This window comes from Camellia sinensis, chromosome 11 (assembly GCF_055761805.1).
Source record: "Camellia sinensis isolate YWXY chromosome 11, ASM5576180v1, whole genome shotgun sequence".
NCBI classification, from domain to species: domain Eukaryota; kingdom Viridiplantae; phylum Streptophyta; class Magnoliopsida; order Ericales; family Theaceae; genus Camellia; species Camellia sinensis.
The window spans coordinates 97,976,447-97,989,121 of NC_138971.1; positions in this window are offsets into that span (position 1 = coordinate 97,976,447).

Sequence of the window (12,675 nt, forward strand, 5' to 3'; positions counted from 1 at the left end):
CATGTTTTGGCTCCACTCCAACAAGTTTTTACTCATGTTTTAACATGCTTTAGCTCTGTTTTGAGGCTTCTTGGTCGTGTGAGGCTTGTTACACATGCTTGTAGTGCAATAACTTTGAATAGCTTTGAGTTTTGAGGTATCTCGTATGCTTGGCTTGAGGTATTTGTATGTTTTGGTATCATCTGGCATGTTATTTCAGAGCATGTAGTGTTGTCACACTTCCATGTTTTTCACTCTTTAAGTGCTCTTGAGAGTTGTACCCTTATGCCTTGTTTGTGCGCCATTACATGAACATCATTTCCTTACTTTTCAGGCCTTTATCTCAGCATGTTTTGGCTACTGTTTTGTCATGCATGAGGTCTATTTAGGGCTGGTTTAGTCCATTGAGTATTGTATTGCATAGTTCTAGTGTTGTGTCCTTCACTAGTTTCAATGTTTAAGCCTTCTAGCATGTTATACTTGAAGTGTTTGTGTTAGAGTCTTGTTTTTCATGCCACCTTAGCACTGAAAAATCCGCCATCTCCCTCCTTTCTTCACTTTTGATTTGTTTTGAAGATTGGTTAGTCTTAAGATTATGTTTAATGCTTGGGATTGAGACCTATGCTTTAATGAAGTTAACCCTCTTCTGAGGGTTCCTCCTAGTCAAAGGCATTGGTCTTTCCCATGCCTTGAACCATTCCTTTTGATAGACCTCTCTCTCGTTAGAGGACTCTCACATTTGGACAAGTTGATTAATGAATGGATTGGTAACTTAAAATGTGTAAACAAAATCAATCAAGGAAAATGTGCCAAGATAAACATGTTGCATGTGTGCGTTGCAGTGTGTTCAACCGGACGTTATGTTGAACATAAAGTGAATTAGCCCATTTCATACTCAAAATGATGAAAATGAGCCAATTCCCTTTGTTTCTATTACCTTTGATCTTCCATGATAAGGTAATGGCCCTAGAGTCTTGTTTGCAGTGCATTTATTGAATTTGTGCAAATTGGATCTTTGGCCATCATGCATTGAAATGCTTGATTGATGGTTTTGGATCCAATTATGCCTCTCACTTGATGTTTTGAGATGATATGGAGGGGCATAGTACGTACATATTCTTGGGAGACCCCCATTTCCTCTGTTTTGTGCTCTATTTTGGTTTGGTGTCACAGCACACCAGTGGGCGGCACCCTCTCCTTGTTGGCCGGCACCTCTTCATCTATGGCCGACAATGTGCATCCTTGGTCGGCAGGGGGGTCGGCAGTAGCTTCTCATGGCTGGCAAGCCACTGGTGCACTCCCCAGCACTGTTTTGTTAAGTTTCAGCAACAAACACTGGAAGACACCATGCAAACAGAGCCTCTAAAGAGCAAACCAGAGAGCTTTTCGGGGCGAGAAACCGAACGCATGCATGCATCTTCTTCAAACAGAGTTGAGGCAGTGTAGTTTAGTGCTTTTCTTGTTAGATAGCATGAAATTGTAATTTAATTAATTTGTTAATTAGTTAAAGTGTTGTAATAAGTAGTAAGCAGTTCGCTAGTTATTCAATTTGTTGTGTAATAATTAGTCTATTTAGATTATTAGATTAGTTAAGTAGCTTAGCCTAGAATAGCTTAGCCTTCATTCAGACCCTCCGTTGAGAGGGCAAATGTTGTAATAAGTGTGCATGTGTGTGTGCATGTCTTCCAACCCCACTTCTTTCTCCCTTTTACTGAACCGCTTTCGATGGTTAGTTTTAGGGCATTTTTCGATTAACATACCTTATGCTTTGCATGTGTGCATCATTCATTTGTCTTGCATGCACCAGGCTCGGCGCATCATACAAACTGCATTGTATTTCAATACACTTACTTGAATATGTGTTTCAAAGCATGTTATCAAGTGTTGAATCTGTATGCCATCTTAGAGAGCCGAACCTATTTAGTTACATGTGTTGCATTAGGCATCTTGTATAGTTAGGATCATGCATATTTCTAACTAGCTTTTGTTTTGGCTTGGAGTACACTATAAGTGTTTATGCTTTAGCATCCTTGAATGAGTGTAAGTGATTACCATGTTTAGCATGCTTACCATGAGGCTATTTGCTTAAGTGATAAACGGAATGAATGCTTGTGAATGAAGGCTTCATTACTTGAATTGGAACAATTCATCAAAATGTGAGTTTTAAGCCCACTTGAAGTGGCAAATTATCATGTTTTAAGCCCACTTGAGGGTGGCAAATCCGCGCTTTAGCCTACTTGAGGGTAGCATTTCCAAACCGTTTTTGAAAAACAAACATGAGATGTTTTGTTCCAAATTGAGTGATTTAGTCTATACTTGTATGCTGTGCGCATCACGTAGTAAGATAGATAACAACCGGAATAAGAACACATGTGTTTTCAAAACAACATATCATGATTAGTAGAGGCCAATCCTTTGATCGGGCGAGCGGGGGTGCTCATTTCAGGACCTTCCCCTCTCATACCCAAGTTCCTGAGCTGAGGCAACTTTGGTGATGACGGACACGTGGCCTTTGGCACAAGTCAGGGTTTCCCAAATTTTCCAAAAATAAAATATTTAGGTGGCGACTCTATAATCTGGCAAAGCAGTCCAGTTTGGCATAATTTGATTTAAAATCTGATTTTCCAAAATGATTTGCCAGATTGGACTCTTTGGTGATTTATCAGTCTCACATTGCACTTTGTGAGATTAGATTAAGAACCATGACAGGAGTCCGAACTGTAGTAGCATGGACCTAATTCGTGCCTTCTCCGAAAGGGGTGGCGAGCGGAGGAAGTTCGGGCGGTCTACACATGCATCCTTCATTGTTCAAGGCAGAAGCTGAGGCAGCCTAGTTTACATATCTTACATGCTTAGAAAGATGCCATGATTAGTTAATTTGTTAATTAATTAAGGTATTGTAATAATTAGTAATTGGTTTGCAAGTTATTCGATTTGGTTGTGTAATAATTAGTCTAATTAGATTATTAGATTAGTTAAGTAGCTTAGCTTAGAATAACTTAGCTTTTATTCGGACCCTCCGTCGAGAGGGCAAATGTTGTAAGAAGTGTGCGTGTGTGTGTGAATGTCTTCCAACCCCACATCTTTCTCCCTTTTATTTATCCATTTTCAGTGGTTAGTTTTAGGGCATGTTTTGATTAGCATCCTTATGCTTGCATGCGTGCATCATTCCTTTGTCTTGCATGCACCAGGCTCGGCACATCATTCAAAGTGCATTGTATTTCAATACCTATTTGAATACGTGTATCAAATGTCGCATTCATATGCCATCTTAGATAGCCGAGCCTATTTAGTTGCATTATTGCATGCGTTGCATTAGGCATTATAGCATAATTAGGATCATGCATTGATTTCTAGCTAGCTTCTATTTTGTCTCGGAGTACACTGTAAGTGTTTATGCTTTAGCATCCTTGCATAAGTGTGAGTGATTGCCATGATAGCATGCTTGCCATAAGGCTAATTGCTTAAGTGATTTAACTGCATGAATGCCTGTGGATGAAGGCTTTGTTGCTTGAATTAGAACAATTCATCAAATGTGAGTTTTGAGCCCACTTGTTTGTGGCATATCATGTTTTAAGCCCACTTAAGGGTGGCAAATCCGCGCTTTAGACTACTTGAGGGTAGCAATTCCAAACCATTTTGCAAAAACAAACATGAGATGTTTTGTTCCAAGTCTTGCAATTTAGTCTATACTTGTATGTTGTACACATCACATAGTAAGTTAGGCTAATAACCGGATAAGAACACATGAGGTTTCTAAAACAACATATCATGCTTAGCAGAGGCTGATCCTTTGATCGGACGAGTGGGGGTGCTCATTTAATGACCTTCCCCCCCCGGTACCCAAGTTCCGGAGCCGAAGCAACTTTGGTGATGACGAACACATGGCCTTAGGCACGAGTCAGGGTTTCCTAAATTTTCCAAAACAAAATATTTAGGTGGCGACTCTGAAATCTGGCAAAGCAGTCTATGTTTGGCGCTTTTTGATTAAAATCGATTTTCCAAAACGATTTGCCAGATTTGGAGTCTTTGGTGATTTATCAGTCTTGCATTGCACTTTGCGAGATTAGATTCAGAACCGTGACAGGAGTCCGAACTGTAGTAGCTATGAACCCAATTCGCACCCTCTCTGAAAGGGGGGTGCGCGGAGAGAGTTTGGGTGGTTTACACATTGCTGCTCATTATGAGATTAAATCCAGTACCATCCAAATGCTCTCATCATTGCATGGACTAGCTCATGATGACCCTTACACACATCTGCATGAATTTTTAGAAATTTTCTCTACAGTAAGGATCTAGAATTTCACCAATGAGGCCATGATGTTGCAACTATTCCCATTTTCACTGAAGGATAAAGCCAAACTCTGGGTGAACTCCTTACTTGCTAATTCTATCACAACATGGGACCAATTACAGTAGACATTTTTGGAGAAGTACTTTTCCATTAGCAAGACCAACCGACTCAGGCGAGCCATCACCAATTTTGCTCAAATCGATGGCGAGTAATTTCATAAAACAGAGGAGAGACTTCGTGACCTTCTCCAACAGTGTCCCCACCACCAAGTGCCTGATTGGCAACTTGTTCAAACCTTTTATTATGGCTTAACTAAGCCTCATCGCCAAATGGTGGATTCTTCTTGTGGTGGGATATTTATATCAAAGAATGACGCCGAGTTATGACAATTATTTAAAAACCTAATTGATAATTCCCTTCATCATGCCTCTGTAGCCCGGCAAGTCCGGCAACCTGTAGTTGGAGCCCCGAAAAGAGGGGGCATTTATGAGGTAGGGCACAATCTAGAGTTAACCCAACAAGGAGAGGCATTGTTTCATAAAATGGACCATTTATTAGCTCCAGGACATGCCCTTACATAGCAAGTTCAGCCTCAACTTCGCTTGACTTGAGTGAGTGCCCTTCGGCATCACAATTTCTGGAGTTAGTCCAAGAGCATGTGAATGTGGCTCAAGGATTCTCCAAACCGATTAATGACCCATATTCCAACACATATAACTTGGGATGGAGAAATCACCCTAATGTTTCATGGAGACCTCCTTCACAAGGCACTACTTACAACCCTCGACCACCAAGCCAGAATTTTAATAATTTTGCTAACCAATCTTCATACTGCCTGTAGACGTCCCCAAACGTCCCGAGAGAAATCCCGTTTTGTTCATTGGGCTCACTACAACTCAGGATTCAATGTCACGGTCCTGTATCTAATCTCATAGAGTGCAATGCAAGGCCGATGAATCATCAAAGTGTCCAAATCCGGTGAATCGTTTTGAAAAATTGATTTTTAGAAAGAAGTGCCAAACATGGACTGCTTTGCCAGATACAGAGTCGCCACCAAAATATTTCATTTTGGGGGAATTTAGGAAGCCCTGACTCGTGCCTAAGGCCACGTGTCCGTCATCACCAAAGTTGTATCGGCACGGGAACTTGGGTACGATTGGGGAAGGTCATTTCGTGAGCACCCCCGGTCGCCCGATCAAAGATCGACCTCTACTAACCATGATATCAAGTTTTTGAAAACACATATGCTCTTATTCCGGTTTATTAGCCTAGAATTACTATGTGATGCGCACAGCAAAACAAGTATAGACTGGATTGCCTAAGTTGGAACAAAGCATCGCATATCCGTTTGTTTCGAAAATGGATTGAAGTTTGCTACTCGCAAGTAGGCTAAAACATAGGTTTCGACGAATCATTCCAACTCAAGCAACCCAACCTTCACCCACAGGTATTCAGGTAGGTAAATCACATAAGCACATAGCCTCATGGTAAGCATGCTATCATGGCAGTCACTCACACACATGCAAGGATGCTAAAGCATAAATACTTACCGAGTACTCCAAGCCAAAACCGAAACTAGTTAGTAATCAATGCATGATCCTAATTCATGTTAAGATGGCTAATGCAACACATGCAAAAATGCAACTAGGATAGGCTCGGCTATTCTAAACATGGCATATGAAATGCAACAGATAACGTGTATTCAACTTGGAATCGAAATACAATGCAGTTAGCATGATGCGCCGAGCCCGGTGCATGCAATACAGATGAATGATGCAAACATGCGAGCACAAGTATGCTAATTGAAACATGCCCTAAACTAACCATCAAAAGCTAGTAAATAAAAGGGAGAAAGATGTGGGGTTGGAAGACATACATCACACACACGCACACTTATTATAACAATTCCCTCCTCGGAGGATCCGAACAATACAAAACCAGATAAATAATGAACTACAGCTAATTATTACACGACATTTAACTAATTAACAAACTAGCCAAGTAAGCATGTAAACTAAATGAATGTGACTGTCTTGACTCTGTTTTGGATGACAATGGATGCATGCATGCTCGAGTCGCCTCGTCGGTAAATCCATCGTGATGCTTCATTCTGCCTTTGTGTGCAATTTATTTCAGAAACTTGCACGAAGCTCCAAGAGGCTGAAACTCCACTCTGGGAAGTTGTGGGAGGGCTGCCGACCAGCCAATGGCATGGGAGACCACCTGCCAACCACCCCTTTGTGGTGGAGACCAAAAAGGGTGGTCGGCCTACCAGAAAACCTGGTCGGCCAACCACTTTCTGCCCCTAGATTCTGGTTTTCTGCAACACAAAGCAATAGGGAAGCATGGCAAGGTATTTTCAACAAATGTGTGCTCGACCACTCTCCCTGTCATAGCATAGGCTCTAGGGAGTGTAACCCTCGATCCTCGGACCACCAATCACGCATCTCAATGCATGATGGCCGAGGAGTCGAATTGCACGACTTAATGTGACATGAATGCACAAATAAGCATCTAAAGCCAACAACTCTATCATGGATAGTCAAGAGTGTCGGCGACCGGGAATCGAGGCACGTTTTATCACTTGGAGTATGAAACGCTCCTTGTTTCTCATGTTTGGGCTAACTCCTATCCCAAACATGATGAAACAAGAATGGCATGCTCAATGCAACTTCTAGCATGCAATCCTAATGTAATGCAACTAAATGATACAAAGATGTAAGGAATGACATGCAAGCATGCAAATGGCATACACAATGCTATGAACTACACATGACATACTCAATGCACATGGACTAAACTATGGCATACACAATGCACATGTGAAGACTAACAAACACAATGCGATGAACAAGGCATACTCAATGCAATGATCCACTCATGCGACAACATGGACTATGTGGCATACACAATGCAAGATGGACTTAAACCAAAGTGAATGGGCCTTGGCCACACCCAAATCAGTGGCCAAACATGATGAAATCAAAGCAACAAGACACACATAAGCATGCACAATGCAAAGGCTCGAACCTAAGGCATCAAATGTCATTCTACCAAAGAATGGTAAGGGATGAAATATAGCATACAATCATACATTTTCCAGCTCTGAAATGATATGCAAGATGGTCCCGAATCATGCAAATATGTCACACAATACATGCTAGATGGCCCGAATACTGAAACTAGTTAAGTGCGTTACACTAGAGGTATACAAAGCAATGCACAAACGGCAAAACTAGCCCCAAACAGACCCTAGGCAGGTCCAAGACAGTGGGAAAATGGCCTAAGATGATGGCTCAAAATGTATAGAAATGAAGCTCATGCTAAGGCTAAAAAATAAGGCATACAAGCACAACTCTCAAACATATTGAAGGAGTGATGAACATGAGAATATGGAAACCTTATATGCTCTGAAATTTCATTCTTGATGATGCCAAAACATGTCAAGGGCCTAAACAACGCATGCTAGTTGACCCGATATGCAAACCTAGTGAGCTTAAATTGAACTATAGCCATATACAACAATGCATGCATGACCCTAAACACTTCAAGAAGAGCTAAGGCAACCCAAAATATGAATAAAATTAGTTTGGATCATGGCCAAAATATGCTAGGAAAGAGGGCCAAAACATCATGCAATACAAACTAATGAACCATGATTTACATTACACCCATATGAAGCACATGAGAGGCCACAAACCAGTCAAAAACAGAATCATGGCATGTCAAATGAAGCCCCAAAACCCACTGAAACTTGACCAATGCATGCAAGAATGACAGGCCCCTTTGATAGGCTATAAAGAGGGTTGTTCTACACATGCAAGATGGACACCCAAAATGGAAAAAAAGGGCTTTGGATAGAGCCTATGCAGGTTCTAAAACCCACCAAAAATGGCCTGAAACATGGCTTGGAAGCATGCAAATAAGGGCTCCTTTGTTAGGCCGAATATGCTAGTAAACAAGACATGGGGTGAGAGGATCACCCCTCTCTGATTTTGGTGCTCAAAACAGCATAATAACCACTGAAAATCCACTAGATTTCAGTGGTCAAAAGGGCCAACAAAGCTCAACACAAAGGCCCTAATGCATGGCTCAAAACAAGATGAAATGAAGCATGCAAGGGGGTAGATGACCCCCAATACAAAGATGGTCTTAAATAAACATGTTAAGGACTTCAAGACAAGACTTTTTCAGTTTATGACAAAACCCAAATATGCTCGGAAGTATGGCTAAGAGATGAAGCAAAATAAAGACCAAAAGAGGGAAAGAAGTGTTACCCTTGAAGCTCAGCAACTCCAGCAGCTTTGAAGCCAAAAACTCAGACCTTAGGACCTCTCAAGACCTTCCAAGAAGCTTAGGTTGGTGTTGGAGGTGTTGCGCTAAGAGGTGTAGTGTAAATGTGCAAGAACCATGGACTTTTGAGACCAAAATAGAGAGATATAAAAAGCGAGGTGTGTATGCCTTAGACAAATTTTCTAAACCTTTGCAAATGAGGGAGAGGGTCACTCTTATAGAGGAACAAATGTCCAAGCTTCTTCAAGAAGCTTGTGCAAAGGTCCAAGCTTCTTGAGGAAGCTACAGCAAAAAGGGTCAAGCTTCTTGAGGAAGCTAGAGCCAAAGGGTCAAGCTTCTTCAAGAAGCTAAAAAAGGTTCAAGCTTCTCTTAGAAGCTTAGAGCAAAGGGCCAAGCTTCTTTAAGAAGCCAAAACAAGGTTGTCAATCCTCCATACACGTGTATGGAGGATGCAGTCTGTGCCTTCCAGCTGGCACAGCTGGCACACACTCAGAAATACAGAAAAGAGAGAAGTAGGCCGACCAGTTCAAGTGGTCGGCCAACCATCTACCCTGGTTAGCCGACCAGGGTCAAATGGTTCAAGCTTCAAAAGCTGGTCGGCAGCCTCTGGGGTGGTCTCCCAACTCAATGCAACCTAGTGGTATGGTGGGAGACAAGTAATTGTGGCTCAAAAATCAGGGAGACCAGCTACCTGACAAGAAAAACCGGCCGACGGGGAAAAGTGGTCTCCAAGAAGAAAAGGTGGTCTCCCACCCTTGTACCACCTTCCTAACAATGAAAACAAGGTCCATGCAAAAAATGAACCAAGACGGATGCAAAACGAGGGTTCGAGGGCCAAAACGCACAGCCGGGTGCCCCGAAAACTAACTGTTAAGCATCGAAAGTGGCGTGCGACCATGAAGGTGGTCTCCCGGGCCACAGTGTCCCTCCAGAGAGAGGAAACAAGGTGTGTGCCAAAAACCGGAGCAAACGAAGAAAGTTAGGCGGTCCCGAACCGAGGCACACGGCCGACGACTCCGAAAACCAGAAACTGGTCTCCAAACGGGAACAGTGGTCTACGACCACGAAAAGTAGCCTACGGCCACTGAGAGATGGTCTACGAGACCTCTCCCTCCCTTCGGGAAGAGAAAATAGAACCTGGTCGGTCAAAAATGGGGTGTCTACAGCTGCCCCTCTTTGACAGAACTCGAAAGTCATAAATAACGGGAGTGAATGTCAAAGCCCGGAGACGACCCATTTTTGACAAGGCCGAAGACTTAGACAAACAGGCGGGATAAGCAAGAGATGTGCCCACAGGCAGGGGCAAAATGCAAAAGACATGCAGGAAAATAGTGTGAATGATATATAATGCAATGCAATAATATGATCGAACCACGAGCAGTGCAAAACCGCACAAATATCATGGAGGGATGGAGATGCAAAATTGAACTTCGTGCCTACCATAGAAAAGGTGCCGACACCCTCAAACCACAATCTCCTTTGTGGAATATGCGCGTACACATGCAGAACTATGTGTGTCGTAGACAAAACACAAAATACAAGTAAGTGGGTGACATGATATAAGTGAGGAATGATCTGTTGAGGAAAGATTGTGATCCTAAATGCTGGATGCAACAGACTAAAGTACAATGCAATGGATGCAATGGATGAATTGAATAAGGCGTGCGGCCAAACCATACCTTGCCTAGAAAAGGCATGGACACAAACAAACCACGTCTAACACAGAAATGGTGCCGTCACCCTCAAACCACAATTCCCTTAGTGGAATAGGCGCGTACACATAATCACATAACCACACTTTGACGCGAAAAGTATGGGCACATACCAGACCAAGCTTAACATGGAAAGGCGCAAGCGATAGATGGACAATGCAGCTGAATGCATGCAATAAATGCTATGTACAATGCAATGGACGTAATAGATGTACAAAATGCAATGTAGCTGGGAAGTGGAAGTACCTTGCTGGGGCAATTGGTGATGACTCACCTCATGCTGCTGGGGATCTTTTGCTTCTCCTTGGTTAAACCACAGGTACTACTTTTTTCCCTGACTATGGTCGTAGCTTTCCCTATTCTCCAACAGGGTGATAGACTAGGTTGGTTCAGTATCCAGAATTGAGGCGCATACACATGCTATCTCAATCTATGGGGCTGCCATACAGATTTCAAGCCGAGGATATAACCTTGGGTAGTTAAACCAGACTTTAGTCTCCGAAATCCCGAACCTTTGCGTTCTAGGCATGAGCCATTCGAACTCTAGTTTCCACCGTCTCAGTTGGTCTCCTAGGAACTCACTGCAAACACAGGTAGGTGGCTATACCAGACCGCCAGAAGTCGTTTGGGCACGACAAACACCAAAGGAATTGCACCTTTAGAGGATTTAAGGTCTCCTAGACCGGAATAAAACAGATATGATGCAATGGATGTCACAGATAGAGCAATAGACGCAAATAGGGTAACGCACTCCAACCACGCTGGAATCATGAAAGGAGAAAGAAAAAAGAAAACCAATTAGGAGCGCGTTCCACGCAACTGGAGATAAATTCAAAACACGCTGAAATCGTGTGAGGAAGGGGACACTCTAACCATCCTGAAATCGTGAGAAGAGGCCTGAAAACAACTGCCTGGGTGCATACATAACACAACCTGAGATGAATTCCAAACACGCTGAAATCGTGTGAGGAAAGGGACACTCAAACCGCTCTGAAATCGTAAGAGGAGGTCCGAAAACAAAACGCCCAATTGCGTACACGACGTAACCTAGGATAAATTCCAAACACGCTGAAATCGTGTGAGGAAAGGGACACTCAAACCACGCAGAAATCGTGAGAGGAGGTCCGAAAACAAAACGCCCAAGCGCGTACACGATGCAACCTGAGATAAATTCCAAACACACTGAAATCGTGTGAGGAAAAGGACACTCAAACCACACTGAAATCGTGAGAGGATGTCCGAAAACAACTGCCCAGGTGCGTGCACGACGCAACCTGAGATGAATTCCAAACACGCTGAAATCGTGTGAGGAAAGGGACACTCAAACCACGTTGAAATCGTGAGGAGAGGCCTGAAAACAACCGTCTAGGTACATACACAACACAACCTGAGATGAATTCCAAACACGCTAAAATCGTGTGAGGAAAGGGACACTCAAACCACGCTGAAATCGTGAGGAGAGGCCTGAAAAAAACCGCCCAGGTGCGTACACAACACAACCTGAGATGAATTCCAAACACACCGAAATCGTGTGAGGAAAGGGACACTCAAACCACGCTGAAATCGTGAGAGGAGGTCCGAAAGCAAAACGCCCAATAGCGTACACAACGCAACCTGGATAAATTCCAAACACGCTAAAATCATGTGAGGAAAGGGACACTCATACCACGCTGAAATCATGAGAGGAGGTCCGAAAACAAAACGCCTAAGCGCGTACATGTCGCAGCCTGAGATAAATTCCAAACACGCTGAAATCATATGAGGAAAGGGACACTCAAACCACGCTGAAATCGTGAGAGGAGGTCCGAAAACAATCGCCGAGGTGCGTGCACGATGCAACCTGAGATGAATTCCAAACATGCTGAAATCGTGTGAGGAAAGGGACACTCAAACCACGCTGAAATCGTGAGAGGAGGTCTGAAAACAACCGCCCAGGTGCATGCACGACGCAACCTGAGATGAATTCCAAACACGCTAAAATCGTGTGAGGAAAGGGACATTCAAACCACGCTGAAATCGTGTGGAGAGGCCTGAAAACAACTGCCCAGGTGCGTGCACGACGCAACCTGAGATGAATTCCAAACACGCTGAAATCGTGTGAGGAATGGGACACTCAAACCACGCTGAAATCATGAGAGGAGGTCCGAAAACAACTGTCTAGGTGCGTACACAACACAACCTGAGATGAATTCCAAACACGCTGAAATCGTGTGAGGAAAGAGACACTCAAACCACGCTGAAATCGTGAGAGGAGGTCCGAAAACAAACTATCAGGCGCGTGCTCGGTGCAACCTGAGAAAGTCCCGGAGGACAACGATCCTAAACGCAGCTCGACATAAAAGGATAAATGGTACAAGATAACACAAGATGCAAAGAAACGCAATAAGTGCGATGATA